Source organism: Grampus griseus (assembly GCF_964374135.1).
Source record: "Grampus griseus genome assembly, chromosome: 17".
Lineage (NCBI taxonomy): Eukaryota > Metazoa > Chordata > Mammalia > Artiodactyla > Delphinidae > Grampus > Grampus griseus.
In genome coordinates, this window is record NC_139011.1 from 61478578 (window position 1) to 61491643 (window position 13066).

Consider the following 13066-nt stretch of genomic DNA (forward strand, 5'->3'; position numbering starts at 1 on the left):
GTAGTTTTGATTTGTAAAATGCCCTTTTCTTTTTGATTAAACTGTGGGGATATGGATCTAGGGAGCCATGTTTACCACTGTTGCCGAAAGTGGGGTCCGGCTGCTCACCGCTCTAAAGACAATAAAGAGGCAAGGTTGGTGGAAAGGAAAGTTTGCTTTATTTCTGAGGCCGGCAATGAGAGGGGGGAGTCAAGCGGGGGAGGGTGGATTTGTGTCCAAAGGCTGACTGCCCCCACTGACAATCAGTGGGCAAGAGCTTTTAAAGGTGGAGGGAGGCGACTACATGCAGAAACAGCACCGTCATCTCTACCGGTCATCTTGAACTGGGTCATGTGGTTGTCTAATCAGCATCATTTTTATTGCTTGAAGTACAGTTAATCTTTAGTTCCAAGGTTGGTTTGTTCCCATTTCTTTGAGGCCAGTTCTTGGGAGTGTGGAAGTTTATGTCATGGCTACAGTCTGGTCATCATGTAGTTAACTTCTTCCACCTGCTGAAGGTTTCAGTATCTACAAGACAGTTCAAAGTATATGACTCAGAATATTATCTATTACCCTTGAGGAGGAACTAAAGGTCCTCGACTTTACTTGATGACTGAACTATTATTATTTAGTCTTGCTTGACTGTTTTCCTTTGCTTCTACATTTTCCCACTTCTCTGATTAAACTTATTCTTTAGGTAAAGTTTTTCTACAGTCAAAAAGCAGGTGAAGGATATGGGAGGAAAGAAAGACCATAGGGTCTTGCTCCGTTTCACCACTAGGTGAAGGAAGTTCAGTGGTAGAAGAAAATAAAACCAACAAGCAAGATAAGGGGAAGCGGTGGAGAGTAGAAAGTCTTGATGATTGTTCTTATCCCTAGATCCAGTCCCTGAGGCAGCCCCAGTCTTCCATATTTGAGTTATACAAGCCAATGGGTTTCATTTTTGAATTAGTTTAGGATGGATTTCTGGATCTTCTAACAACCATGACAACAACAAAAACATCCTAACTAATAGAAAGAAATATCTTTGTCCCTTTCATCTCTGACTCAGGCAATATCACAAATCTCTTTCCTTAGAAACATCATTATTATGGACATCTATTATTTCTGTCGATTCAGAATCCTTCCCCTCTTCTTTCATAAGAAGTCTACTAGTTTTCCTTGGGATACTGCCTCTCCCTATTCTCAATCTACTCCATAGGGATGAGGCTGACCCACCTTAAGCTGAAAGGGTGAGAATGTGATGCAGGACTCAGCCACTCAGCACATTTTCTGGTCCCGGCCAGGTTCAACAGAAGATAAAATCTGGACTATTGGGAGTCAAGTGCTTTTATGAAACTTGACAAAAGACCTAGCTCTTTCCATTGGGACTGCTGACAACAAGAAGTGGTGCTGGAGGTACCATGCCCTCTCTGTGGAATGCCGAGCAGAGACTTTGAAATGGACCAGACCCTAGTGACTTCATTTGAGCTCCTACATCCAGTCATGTCAATGATGGATTCTTATGCACTCAGCAGTCTTCCTTTAGATTTTGCAATTCTGTAAAGCAGTAAATAGCCTTCACATTTTTTCATCTTAAGTCCATTTGAGTTTGGTTTCTGTCTTGAAGCCAAAAAAGAGTCCTGAATAATATGCCCTTAGTACCCAAGCCAGACCAAAGTCCTCTAAAATCTTTTTTCCTAAATATTGTCATCTAGGGTCTGGTTGTGTGCCTGGGGTTTAACCTTCTCTAGGAATGTATGAGGTGTCTGTAGTCACTAGATCAATAAACTGCCCCCTCTGAAAAAGGAAGGTTTGAGAATATTTTTTACTGTTTTGTTTGAATTATGACCCTGCATGTTTCAAGGTATACTCTTAAGCAGTGATCCCTGATTTCTTGGTGGTCAGACCTGGGACTTTACAGTGGTGGTGTCACTGACTCCATACCATCTCAGAGAAATGTAAGATGCAGTTGGGGCCATTGGGAGTCAAGCCCAGTGCTTTTATGAAACTTGAGAACAGATATAGCTCTTTCTGCTGGGAATGCTGACATCTAGGAGAAGCGACAGAAGAGGAACTGGGGAAAGGTAAGGAGGTGTGCCTCAAATAGTCATGCTCGTTAGAAGCCAGAAACTTTTCATACTTTTCCTGTCTTGTTATGGAACAGAATTCTTTGAAGGACCCAGCTCAGTATCCCCATCCTCTCCCCTCAGCATTTTCACAGTTATACCTCTTCCCTGTTCTCCACATTTTGAATGAATTAACGAGTGAATGAATAAATCAGACCTTTTTAAATTTAACCTGAACTTAGGATTGACCTGCATCACCTGTTTACCTTTGTTCATTTTGCTTTTTACTCACTTCTCTACCCAAGCTCAGCAACTTTCAGCTCCCGATATAGTGTGTCGCCAGGTTTGTAGCACAAGAGTAAATCTCAACCCTCAGATAGAGGATAGAGATGTCAGGTGGGAAAGGATGACAATGGAAGTAAGCGGAGAGAAGACAGTAAGAATAAAAATGTCCCAGGTCCCGCAGTTCTCAGTAGCTTAGTTGGTCCAATTCATTCATTCGTAGAGCACAACATTTTTCTGAATTATTAACACCTTCATCCCAATGGCTGACATTTTCCTTTGTATTTTGATTTCCTAGTTTTTGGTCTGTCTTTGAACAAATGATACCATCTTATAGACCATTCTACAAAACATCTTGGTTCCTTCAGGGTCAAGACCAAGAGCCATATTTCCACAGACCCCCATCTGCTCTTTACCTTCACAGGTCTTATATCTCATCTGAGAAGCTCTTCTGCCCCAGCTCATTGTCAGCACAAAATACCTCAACTGTATGTACCTTTTATATCTTCACAGATTCTGTGTACAACCAAGGTATTCCAGGTCTCTTCAGTCTGTGAATAAAAAATGATCTATATGATTATTAATGCCAACATTTCAATTCCAGTTAAATATAAATATGTATCATGCACTTCTCAAGGGCTGGGCGTTATGCCATGTGCTGGGGCTATAACTTTTTAAATGAGACAACATTGTTACTGTCTGCACATCATTAGCCACCTAAAGAGGAAGGCTGGCTTCAGACGAATCATTAGAAACGTGCAGAATATTAAAAAATGTGGTGTTGGGATCTAAGCTAATCTCGGAGGTCAGGAAAGGCTCATCAGATGATGTAACATTGAAGGATGAGTACTTAGTTAAACAAAGAAGCAAGAGAAAGCTTCCCAGACTCAGCAAAGAGAACATCCAAAAGGGACAAGACAAAGGGATTCAAAGTATCAGTGCGGCTAGAGCCTAGCAAAGATAAGAGAGAGCACAGCCCTCAGGGAGACCAGGGAGGTGGGAAGGGGCCAATTCCGGAGAGCCTAGTAAGCCATGTTAAGAATGTTTTTAATTAAAGCAGACTCGAGGAAAACTAGACAGATTTGGAACAGATGCTGGGAAATGGGAAAGAGCTGTTGAGAGAGGAGCAGAGGGATTGCCAGTGTTTGCAAAGGCCCGGCTGAGGTTGGGACATCATGACAATGTAATGAAGGCAGTCAGCACAGCTATTTAATTTTCTCCAATAACCCTCAGCAGCCTGGAAATAGGCATGATGGAAATAGGCAACTAGGGCACCTCGGAATTAGGAACTGACTTGGTATGTGCAAAGGTATGGAAGGAAAGGAAAGGGAAGGAAAGGAAGGGTGCTGGCCTGAGCAGTGGCACTAAGATTGGCCACGAGAGCCAGGTCTTGTGCAAGGAAGGAATATTTGGAAAAGACATACAGCAGGATGAACACCAACACAACGTTGGGAGTCCTGATTGCCTTGTTCACTTCCAGGCTCCACCAGGTTCTGTGAACTTGGGGAAGTTCCTTCAAATGTTTGAGCTGAAATGGGGAGGTTACTAGCCCTTACCTCTTAATTTTGGGGAGAACAAATGGAGAAAATTTAATATAAAGAGTTTAGCCCAGGATCTGACACACAGTAAATACTTGACAAACGTTATTTTCCAGGGAAGAGGGAAAAGTAGGTGTGTGCTGAGCCTAAGATATGGAGAAGAATTGGTACAGGACAGGAAGTACTGGGGGAGTTGAAGCTCCAAGCTTGCAGGACTGAGGAGGTAACAGAGGTAAAAGGATCTTAACAGAAAGTTAGAGACTGACTTGCTGAAGAGAGGGAATGAAAGCCATTTGAGTAGTGAAGATCCAAACACCATGAGAGCAACATTTTATAGGCCATCAACTTGCGACCCATAATGATGACTGAAGGAAAAGGAAAACTGTGACCCAGGGACCAATATCCTCAGTGAAAGGTCTGGTAGAAGGATGTTGTAGCAGCAGGTATGGACATTCCCAGGAAAAAGTTGTTCAATTTCAGGTCTTCACTCCCTTAATTATTGCTGCTTCCTTCTTGGGTCTTCAAGTTCTCCTACTGTTTGGAGTCTTTCCCTGAACTGACTGCTATGTTTCTGCTCTTGTGATAAAACTCTGGTCCATGTCTTATCTGGCTGGGATCCTCAACGGCCCTCTGCTCAGAATGAAGGTTCTGATACACACGTTCTCTACAAGCTCTCTTCCTTCTCCATTGCCTGACCACGCTTTCAACTGGGACACCATCAGGATTCTCTGATCGAAGCTTGGATTCTCAAAATGCCCTACTCTTCACTAAATTGCACACTCTTAATCATAGCCTGCAGTCATTCTGCCACAAACACTCATTTCATCTACCCCAGTCGGGGGTTGTTCCAAGGGCTTGGTCAGAGTCATTGTCATTGACTTTGTAGCTTGGAACACTTGGTGTCCTCCCTTTTGATGACACTGCTCACTGTGACTCTAAATTGTCTAATTTTTCCCACTTCTCATAAGCACTGACTTCTTTAGTGTATCGTTGTCCTCAACCAGTTTCCACAGAATGAATAAGCTTAATGCGCTGTCCTCATTTCCCTGCTCTTCTCTCTACACTCTTACCTGGAAAATGTCATTTAAATCTCATGTATTTAACTATCACTCTGCTACAGGTAACTCTCAAAGTGACAGTCCATTTCTGACCTGGCCCCCAGACTGCATTCCTGATAACTCACCAAAATGAAACTAATAATAAATAATAATAAAAATAATAAATAAAAAAATAATAATAATAAAATAAAAATATAAATAATAAAAATAAATAATAATAATAACTAATATTAATAATAATAATAAACCAAAATAAACTAATAATAGGGACTAATATTTGTTCAGTGCTGGTAGAGTTTACAAATTACTCTTGCATAACTTCCCTTAAGGACACGATGAGATTTATTTGCACACAGGATGATTTACACGTCCCTCCTGCAATGTGCTAATCTAATTTATCTCTTAATTGTAAACTCCAATAACTTCTCAAATTGTTACCTTATTTACTTCTCTGCAGCGGTCCACACACTTGAGTGCACTTCTGGTAGCATCTTTTCACTTTAGTATATAAAACATCACTTTTTCATCACTTTCTAACTATTCTATTAAGTTTATTTTAATCCCTTTTCTTCTTTTATTTTTCCCTTAAAAATTAGATTCCTCCAGAATTCCATCTTCAACCACTTTCTGATTGGAGGCAGTCTCTCAGGGTGGCCCCATCTTCTCAGAAACCTATCCTGAATCCCAGGCCCCTATATTCCACTGCCTAGTAGGCATCTCCACCTGAATAAACCAGAGGCATCTTAAACAAAATACGTCCAAATTTCAACATCACAGCTTTGTTCTTCCTTCAGTTCCAAAGTGAATTTGATTGCAAGCTCTGATATAAAAGTAGTAGTAGGGTTCTCTGTCCTACCTCATATAACAAGGTCACCTTCCCACAGTCACTCAAGTCAAAAATCCCAAAGTCATTTTGGACTCATTCTTAAAACCTCATATCAAATATTTCAGAGTTCCTGGATATTTCAAAATCTTATTTCTACAGCATCATTGCTGTTTGATCTCTCATACTTCTTTCTAATCATCCTGACTTATTCATCTCAGGCAAAAGTATTTTACTGTAACAACCTTCAAAATCTCAGTTTTTCTTCAGTTCAAGTTACGTGTTCATCACAGGACACCTTTGGCTCTTACCTCTGGGACTGATTGCTGACATTGAGGCCCAAGAGAGAGAACGAGGGCAGAATTATGTTACAGGCTTTTAAAAGTTTTGCACAGAAGTGGCTAATGTTCTCTTTGCTTACATCTCATTGGCCAAAGAAAATCACAAGGCCCAGATTTACATTAATTAGTCAAGAACTATAATTTTCCCTCCGGGACAGACCTGGAAGGAGTACATTTGGTAGAGATGCAACCAGTAGGAAAAGGCAGGGAATATTTTGAACAAATACTACAATATTCTTTACACTCTAAAAAGATTCTAATGATCCTGTTCTTTATTTACTTGTAATTCTTTCGACTATTTAAGGTGATCTCATCCACACCCATGTCTTCAACAATCACTTACACATTGATGGCAGTCAAATCTGTATCTCTAGGCCAGATACCTCATCCAAGCTTTGGACTTCCATCCCAAATACTATTAGCAAGGTCTATGTAGATTTGCCATAAGCAATTCAATTTCAGTAAATCTCCAACTGAATATACATTCTTTCTCCCAATCTGTTTTACATTTGCTCTTACATTTCTTATTTTGATCAACATTATGTTAAAGCACATGCCACGTGATACTGTAATCGTGTTGTATATTAAACTATTTTCCGCCAACCAACACCCACTCCCACAAGATAGCGAGCTCCTGGAGATTAGGACCGCGTTTTTATTTTTCTACCCCAGAATAATACTTTATGTCTGGTTCCTAACAGACGGCTGGTAAATGCTGCTCTATTGAAGAAATGAACGAGCAAGCACCCTGCTAAGCTGTGTTTCTAGTTGCCCTCCCTCAATTCCTTCTCTACAGTGGCGTTCTATTTCTTGTCTGAAATTCAGAACACATTTAATGTTTCCTACTAAATGGTGAAGAGCCGACTCCTTTGCATGGTAAAGGGATCTCACAGGCTGGGCTTCCCCTTTTGGTGTCATTTCCCACCACTTTTCTCATCTACTGTGGTCCCCATCCACCTACTTGTATTTCCCGAGTATGCTGTTTCTCTGCATCTTCCTACTTCCTTTACCTAAAGTGACTTAAACTCACCCCTCCTCACCATCTCTATTTTTTCCTCCTGCCCCAATTCTAAGCACCTTCAGAGTCAAATGTCAAGTTACTTAAGAAAAAAATTCTTCCTGACTGGTTTTCCTTACGGCTCTGACAAAATTAATTTTAGTGTCCTTTCACATTTCCCATTTTATTACATGGTTACACCTATTCTTAAGACTTGTTAAAAATTATATTTTACTTTTTTATTATATGGTTTTATTATATGGTTACACCTATTTTTAAGACTTGTTAAAAATTATATTTTACTTTTTTATTATATGGTTTTATTATATGGTTACACCTATTTTTAAGACTTGTTACATAGTCACAATTATTCAGTTGCAGGTGTCTCTCAATAGAGAAGAAATATATATGTGTATGTATATATATACATTTCTGAAAGCCAATTGTGAGACTTTGTCTAAAAATCTCCCCTTCCAAGTAGACTATATGTTAATATGAAGTAAATCATACCTTCTGAGCATCACTACTGATGTTCATTCATAAAAGTCTCACTCATGCCGATAGGCACCAGGTCATTCTGTTCCATATCTCCATATAAATGTGTCTGAGTATAGAGTTATACAGTTTTGATCCCCTAAGGCAAACAAACCTCCTTTGAAGTTTTCTTAAAGTAATTTCTGCTATTGCTATAATTGTCCTTTTAATTCACATTCAGTAACTTATTTGCATATAAAAATTGCCGATGTCTGACAACAATTCCAAATACTCACAAAGTATAATAATGAAGATCAATTTTAGATTTAAAAACAATCTAAATTTCGTGAATAGATTCAGGTAGCAATTATAACGTGAAACGGCATCAATTAAAATACTTAGCATTGGTTAATAATCAATATATATTATAATATGAAAGTGCTGTAATTTCCAGAGTAGCACTGACATTCAGATAGAAGGCTAGTCTGTAAAGCAATTATAAAAAGCACCGTGGGGGCTTCCCTGGTGGCGCAGTGGTTGAGAGTCCGCCTGCCGATGCAGGGGACACGGGTTCGTGCCCCGGTCCGGGAAGATCCCACACGCTGCGGAGCGGCTGGGCCCGTGAGCCATGGCCGCTGAGCCTGCGCGTCCAGAGCCTGTGCTCTGCAACGGGAAAGGCCACAGCAGTGAGAGGACCGCGTACCACAAAAAACCCCCAAAAAACCAGAACAAAAACACCATGGGACTTCAAATAATTCTGTTATGGAAGAAAATTTTTATACTGGGTACAATGTTTGAAATTATACCTAGTTTGCAGTAATAAGAAACAAAACAATGGTGGATCCCAGTTTCCCTGACATGACATAGAAAGTTAAAACAAACAAAACAAAGTAAGACAAACCTAGAATTTAGTAGGGTAAATGCTGAATTGTTATTTTTGTTACCAATAATTTTCTTTTTTTCAAAATTCATATGTAGGGGCTCCCCTGGTGGCGCAGTGGTTGAGAATCTGCCTGCCAATGCAGGGGACATGGGTTCGAGCCCTGGTCTGGGAAGATCCCACATGCCGCGGAGCAACTGGGCCCGTGAGCCACAACTACTGAGCCTGCGTGTCTGGAGCCTAAGCTCCGCAACAAGAGAGGCCACGATAGTGAGAGACCCGTGCACCGCGATGAAGAGTAGCCCCAGCTTGCCGCAACTAGAGAAAGCCCTTGCACAGAAACGAAGACCCAACACAGCCATAAATTAAAAAAAAATAATTAATTTAAAAAAATTCTTATGTAATGTGGTATATATAATTTGGAGATGTAGTTTGGGGGAGAATTTCCTGGGGAAGTCGTGAGGAAGGGAGAGAGGGTGATTAGTCAGTTGGGTTAAGTTAGTACTGGGAAGGCAATCAGAAGCGGAGATGGTTTTATAAAATAGATAACTAATAAGGACTTACTGTATGGCACAGGGAGCTCTACTCAATACTCTGTAATGGCCTATATGGGAAAAGAATCTAAAAAAGAGGAGATATATGTATATATAACTGATTCTCTTTGCTGTACACATTAAACTAACACAGCATTGTAAATTAACTATACTCCAATAAAAATTTTTAAAAAAAGTATTAGCAGAGGGAAAACTTGATCAAGAAATAGAAATAAATAGGATGAGGAAGAAAAAACTAAGAAGTGGAGATGGTTTGTGTCATGGCTCCTTACCTACCATGGGACATTGCTTAGCCCACCGCAGAACTCCTTTCTGTAAATCCCCATTCCTTCATCCCACCCCAACACAAAGAAAGGACACAAAATTGGAGCATCAGTTATTTTCATAATAGGGAATTAGTATTTTATGACAGAAATAATATTTGTGGATTTGAATTGCTATGGCAGAGATTTTGATGTAACTAGATCAAAGAAGTATTAAAATTTTGCTCCCACATTATCTAATAGCAGATGAGGTTTACTTCAAATAAAAAAAAGATGCCATTGTTATAAAGCAGAAACTAACACACCATTGTAAAGCAATTATACCCCAATAAAGATGTTAAAAAATAAAAAAAATAAAAAAAAAGATGCCAGCAGATTCATTTAATTTTTCTTTCTCCTTTTCCTACATCTTTATTCTCAAAAAAATCGTAAATTAAAAGGTCTCTTCACATGAATCTAAATTTAATAAGCCAGGAAAAACCTAAGGCTCTTGAAATTAAAACAAATAAAAAAACTTATGAAATCATAAAGGTTTTCCTTAAAATAGTCTTGTATTAAAAGCATAATTTATAATTTGGAAAATTACAAACAACTTATGAATTAATTTTATTTGCTGTGGGTATTTGATGTGGTCAGCTCTTAGGCAGAGACATGCTTTACATACAAACAAATACACAGAAGATCTAACTGCACATTCTTTTTCATTTTGATTTCAGCTAGTTCTTTTACTGCTACTTATAGTAGTTTTTTTTTTCTTTACCTGATGTGAACCTTCTATTTTCAGATTAAGGAAATATTCATAAGTTTATGACTTGGTCCTCTGTCATGAACATATATAGGGAGAGTAGGAAACATGTATTTCATAAACCTAAACTCATCAATTGAAAATTGAGAATTCTTCAAGAAATTTTGGGAAACCTGGTGAAAATTAGCATATTGACTATAGTATTATTTAGGGTTAGTAGGCCAAAGTGCTGGAACAAGTGGATGCAAAATGGTTAATGGCTCAGATACAGTGAAGTATGTCACTGTCTCTTGCAGGACAGTCGTCACTGGGGCTCTTCTCTGCATGATGAATCAAGGCTGGACTCTTACCTCTGTGCCTCGGTCATCACTTGGCTTCTTATCATCATCTGCTTCCTGATGGAAACAGGAGAAAGAGAGTTTGGGAGACAAACCTACTTTTTATACACTGTGTCCAGAGGTAGGATGCGGCCTTCTGTTCACTTTCCAAAGGCACGAAATAAGTCATGTAGCCATGCCTCTCTGCAAGGGACCTGAGGACTGTAGTCCTTGGTGAGGCAGCTACAAGTATTTCCAGCTACAAGTATTCATGTACTATGGATGGAAGAAGAGATTTGGGGGAACAGCTATCATTCCGCCATAAATATCTACTTCTGCATTCAGCCTCTGCTCTGAAAATGTAATGATCTTAATTTGGCAGATTGTTTAATCTCAGTGCTTAAATTTCTATATGTGGGTCATATTTTCATCACTTGCAAATCCTCCATAGTTATAGTGGTTATATCCCATCAATAAATAACAACTAGATTTGACATAGTTAGGGATCACAGTTGATTTCAATAAGCAATTATTTAACTTCTCCTTGGGAATAAAATAGTGATTCAGATGAACTTGTATATATTTAACACTTTTCTGGACACTGATATACAGTAGTGAATAAGAGATATAAAGCTTATATTCTGGTGGGGAGACTACCAATGAAACACATATGAAAATATGGAAATATAAAGAAGCGAATGCCCAGATAGTGATAAGTGCCATGAAAGAGAGAGTGAATGGGAAAGGCAGGCAACATTAGAGAGCTGGTCAGAGAGACCTCCTGAAAAGGTGGCAGTTACAAGATGATGTGAATGATAAGGTGTCAGCTACGCAAATATTCAGGTGGAAATTTTCAAGGTAATGAGGATGGCAAGTGTAAAGAAGGCAAATAACATGAAGTTGGGAGCGTTTATCACAGGTGTCAATGGACAGTGGGTTGAAGAACAGTGATCCAGGGGTATGAGAGGGAGTCAGAAGGACTGTTTGTAGTCCTGAATAAATTCTATTTACTCTGTTTGGAATAAGAAACCACTGAAAGGTTTTAAGCAACATTAAATTGTTGCCACATACAGACTTATAGGGAGATGTGAGACTAGATGTAACTAGAAAAATTCATGGATGTATTAGGATATACACCTAACCCATACTTGAGAAAGACTTGCTCGAGGAGGTGATATATGAGTTTGAGTTTTGAAGGATTAACTATCATTGGATGATTCAGGTGGGTAAACTGGCTGAAGAAGCAGAGCAGAAGGCAGCAAAGAGAGTGTAAGAAATTATCAGTCATTCTGGGGCAGAAGATGAGGTCCAGGAGTATAACCAGAAGTACAGTCATGAGGAGTCTTGTGTATCATACAAAGATATTTGGACTTTATCTTCAAAACAATAGAACATTGGAAGGACCCAAGTACGGGTATAGCATGATTAAATTTCCTTTTAATTTATTATTATTTTTTATTTTACTTTATTACTTTTTTTTTAGGGTTGGTATAAATCATTCTTTTGTTTTTGTTTTTGTTTTTTTGCGGTACATGGGCCTCTCACTGCTGTGGCCTCTCCCGTTGCGGAGCACAGGCTCCGGACACACAGGCTCAGCAGCCATGGCTCACGGGCCCAGCCGCTCTGCGGCATGTGGGATCTTCCCGAACCTGGGCATGAACCCGTGTCCCCTGCATCAGCAGGCGAACCCTCAACCACAGCGCCACCCGGGAAGCCCCATTCTTTTTTTTTTTTTTAACATCTTTATTGGATTATAATTGCTTTACAATGGTGTGTTCGTTTTTGCTTTATAACAAAGTGAATCAGCTATACATATACATATATCTCCATATCTCCTCCCTCTTGCGTCTCCCTCCCTCCCTCCCTATCCCACCCCTGTAGGTGGTCACAGAGCACGGAGCTGATCTCCCTGCGCCAAACTGAAGCATAGATGATTTACGATGTTGTGTTCTGTTGTTCAGCAAAGTGATTCAGTTATATACATGTATGTCTATATTCTCTTTCAGATTCTTTTCCATTATAGTTTATTACAAGATATTAAATATAGTGCCCTGTGCTATACAGTAGATACTTGTTGGTTATCTCTTTTATATATAGTAATTTGTACCTGCTAATCCCAAACTCCTACAAATTTGCGTTTTAGAGTGAGCCTTCCTGATAGCCTGGGGAGGATGGATTGAGTGTGTTTGGCATGGAAAGTAGTTGTCTGCCTGAAAAGAGACAAGCGCTTAAAGCCATAAGCTAAGGCCATGGCTGTATAGTAGACACATTAAACATCAGTGGAGAGAAACAGGAGATGTAGATGTCTAGAATATTTCCCAGTTTTCTGGTGGTTGTTGGCATTTTCCAAGATAGAGAATACAGGAAAAGAAGGAAACATGAGTTGGATGAGGAGAGAAAGAGGCTATAAAAAGGGTAAAGGGCTTACAGTATGAAAGAGAAGTCTCATTTTTAATAAAAAATAAATTTCTAAGAGTGAATAATAGTATGGTAGTTGGAAAGTCGTGCACACTAAAAACTATTAAATTGTTTCTATCAACTTGGAATCTAAATATCTAAATAGTATAGTGTCAGGTACTTATAGTTATTGTATTTATTAAAAAAGTGATTATATCTCATTAACAACATTTACAGAGCTGCATATGAGGGTATTTTAATCAATAAACTAGTTGGCAAAGATTATACCTATTTGTTCAATATTATAATATTAACTTATTTTATTTATAATCACATAGAAAATAGCTAGCATGTATTGAATGCATGACCT

General features: G+C 39.1%; 1 long non-coding RNA gene across 2 annotated transcripts in view; it reads left to right on the top strand.

Annotated features, from left to right (window-relative positions):
• Nucleotides 1-10464, top strand: part of LOC309835555 — a 110476-nt gene extending 100012 nt beyond the window's left edge. For both annotated transcript variants that reach the window (XR_014298024.1, XR_014298025.1), the window contains exon 3: nt 10279-10464. This is a non-coding gene — a long non-coding RNA (uncharacterized lncRNA). The remainder of the gene's footprint in view (nt 1-10278) is intronic.
• The last annotated feature ends 2602 nt before the right edge of the window (nt 10465-13066 follow it).